This window comes from Propithecus coquereli, unplaced genomic scaffold, assembly GCF_000956105.1.
Source record: "Propithecus coquereli isolate 6110/MARCELLA unplaced genomic scaffold, Pcoq_1.0 Scaffold92, whole genome shotgun sequence".
In the NCBI taxonomy this organism is placed as follows: domain Eukaryota; kingdom Metazoa; phylum Chordata; class Mammalia; order Primates; family Indriidae; genus Propithecus; species Propithecus coquereli.
In genome coordinates, this window is record NW_012155507.1 from 5,665,784 (window position 1) to 5,669,250 (window position 3,467).

General features: G+C 45.6%; 1 pseudogene; it reads left to right on the forward strand.

Moving 5' to 3' along the window:
* Window positions 1-1,588: 1,588 nt before the first annotated feature.
* Window positions 1,589-3,076, forward strand: LOC105826821 (annotated as a pseudogene).
* Window positions 3,077-3,467: the final 391 nt, after the last annotated feature.

Consider the following 3,467-nt stretch of genomic DNA (forward strand, 5'->3'; position numbering starts at 1 on the left):
TAACCATAAAATCTGGGTTCAGTGGCCTGCAGCAGTAGTCCCAGCTACTGGGGAGGCCGAGGGAGGAGGTCCACTTGAGATCAGGAGTTTGAGACCAGCCTGGGCAACACCCTGTCTCTAAAAAAAAATCACTAACCATAAAGAAAGGATTGATGAATTTGAGTGCATTAAAATGAAGAAATTCTCTTTATAGGAAAATACCATAAGGGGAAAAGACAAGTCACAGAGTGGGAGGAGATGTCTGTAATAAATCTAGCAGAAAAAAATGCTATTTTCCAAAATGAATAAAGAACTCCTACAGGGGAGGTGTGGGTACAGGGCAGGGTGAGGAAAGAAAAAAGAAGAACTCTGCCAAATCAATAAGAAAGAAGAAACAACAAAATAGAAAAATAGGCTAGAGTCTTGAACGCCCAGCCCACAAAATTATAATCTAAATAGGTAAACATATGAAAAGCTGCTTAACCTCATTAGCAATCAGGAAAATGCAAATTAAAACCACAATGCACTACTATTACATACACATTTGATTGGTGAAAATTAACAGTCTGACACTAATAGTGGCTGAAAAGAACATGGAGCAATGGTGGGACTGTATTTTTGCAACCACTTGAGAAAATTGTTTGGTGTTATTAACTAAATTGAAGATATGCATATTTCATGACTGAGCAATTTCACATTTAGGTATATATCCAACAAAAATACATTCTATGTATCCTGGGACACGTATATGTTTATAGAAGCTGTCCCTCAAGAGTAGAATAGTTAAATAAATAATGCCATATTCATCCAGTAGAATATTATATATCAATGAAAACAAAATATAGACGTAAGCGAAAAATTAAGATGTGGAGAATTGAGTTGTTGGTTCTTGCTTGGGCACCTATATGAATGAGATTTGTGTCATGACTTACAGGGGCAGAGATAAGGTTAAGGCCATGGTCTGAGGGATGCTTCCAATTGTACTTAATGTTGGCATGGGGCTAAGCTGTGTTTTGTATCGACACACGTATAAACCAAGTGCTTGGGAAAGGGTGCCTTATAATTTGCTGAATAGTGATATAGATTTAGGCTCTGTTTTGGTCTAGGGCTGGTGCCTAGTGTGCTAAACCCTGGTATGCACATGGGTACAGACCCTGCCCCATCCTTGGTGTAAGCTGTCTTCTGTTGAAGACATAGTATGGGTTTAGGGTCTTGGCTGAGAAGGCGCTTATAATGTGTTGAGAGGTTGTATCGCTACAGGCCTGGTCTAAACTGGAGCTGACCCCAGTTGCCAGTATAGTTAGAAGGCTTTCTCTCAGAGTGCTGAGGGGGCTACTCTAGCACAGTGTCTTGTACATAGTAGGTGCTTAATAAATATTGATTTAATGAATGAGAAAGCCCACGAGGAGGTGATGCGGCTGCGGAGGTGAGGCATGCGGTAGTGCATCCCTTCCGCTGCAGGATGTACGGAAGGATGGGAGGACAGCGGCCCCCTGCAGGGCCTGTCGTCCCGGCTTGTCTACCATCACAGGGAGATCTCTGCGCCCTGGGGCTGAGAGACCCCACTTTTCCCCAAGCTGAAGCCACAGGGCCTTGAGGTACCAGCCACATGTCTTCCCATAAAGATCTGTGAGAAATGGGGATATAGCACCTCTTGTATTCTCCTGGATAGAGCTGCAACCCATTCTATTAAGTGAGGTATCCCAACAATGGAAAAACAAGCACTGCGTGTACTCTCCATCAAATTGGTATTAACTGATCAGCACCTAAGTGCACATATAGGAATAACATTTATCAGGCGTCGGGCAGATGGGAGGGGGGAGGAGGGGATGGGTATATACATACATAATGAGTGCGATGCGCACCATCTGGGGAATGGACATGCTTCAAGCTCTGACTGGGGGGGGCAAGGGCAACGTAACCTAAACATTTGTACCGCCATAATATGCAGAAATTAAAAAAAAGAGAAAAAAATAAAATTAAAAAAAAATCCGTGGGGGCACAGGGCAATGGGGCTCCTGCCAGTAACAGGGAAACTGACACAGTGCAACTGGCTGAACTGGGATCCCTGCTAGAAGACAAGGGCAAACGAGTAATCACCAACCCAAGCAAAGCTGAAGAAGAGCAAACATGCCCAGTGCCCCAGGAAGAGGAGGAGGAGGGTACTGACATGGGTATCAATGCTTCCCCTGCAAGCCTACCACGCTGTGGAGAAGATGGAGGAGTTTGTGCATACGGTCCAGTAGGGATGCTGGAGAGTCATCCAGTATGATGTGCTCCCTGACTGGCTGAAGGACAATGCCCACCCGCTACATGGCCATAGACCACCCATGCCGTCCTTTCGGGATTGCTTCACGAGCATCTTCCGCATCTATACAAAACCGGCAACATCTGGACCCATCTGCTTGCTTTTGTGCTGTTTCTCTTTTTGGGAATCTTGGCCATGCTTAGACCAGACATGTACTTCATGGCCCCTCTACTGGAGAAGGTGGTTTTTGGGATGTTCTTTTTGGGTGCAGTGCTCTGCCTCAGCTTCTCCTGCCTCTTCCACACTGTCTATTGTTATTCAGAGAAAGTCTCTCTGACTTTTCCCAACTGGACTATTCAGGGATCACTTGACTGATTATGGGGAGCTTTGTTCCCTGGTTCTATTGCTCCTTCTACTGCTCCCCATAGCCACGGCTCATCTACCTCTCCATCGTCTGTGTCCTAGGCATCTCTGCTATCACTGTGGTACAGTGGGATTATTTTGTCACTCCTAAGCACTGGCAGACAAGAGTGGGAGGGTTCCTGGGACTTGACTTAAGTGGTGTTGTGCCCACCATGCACTGTGCTATTTGCTGTGAAGGCCACCATGGTAGGCGGGATGGGCTGGTTCTTGCTCATGGCTGTGATGTACCTCACTGGAGCTGGCTTTTATGCTGCTTGAATTCCTAAATGCCTCTTTCTTGGAAAATTTGACATATGGTTCCAGTCTCATCACATTTTCCATGTCCTACTAGTGGCAGCAGCCTTTGTCCACTCCTATGGGGTCTCCAACCTTCAGGAATTCCATTATGGCCTGGAAGATGGCTGTACTGATGGCTCCCTTCTCTGAGCCTTCCACCTGAGGGGTGGAGGAGGAGCTTCCCAAGTGCTTTGAAAAATAACTTCTTTGCTGAAGTGAGAGTAAGAGTCTGAGTTGTCTGTTTCTAGAAGAAACCTTTTAGAGAATTCAGTACAAATCAAGCTTCAGCCCACTCTCACACCCACTGGGCAATAAACGTAACATTTCCATTCCCCTAGCTGGGGAGGGTAGGGATGGCCAAACTTAGCCATCCCCCTCCTCAGCAAGGCAACTACCAGCCCCTCACAGAGACAGTACTTTGAAAGTCATGTTGGGATTTTTACCCCCTCTTCCACCATTTTGGGAAAAAATTATGGACTGGGACTCTTCAGAAATTCTGTTTTTTTTTTCTGGAAAAAATGTCCCTCCCTTACCCCCATCC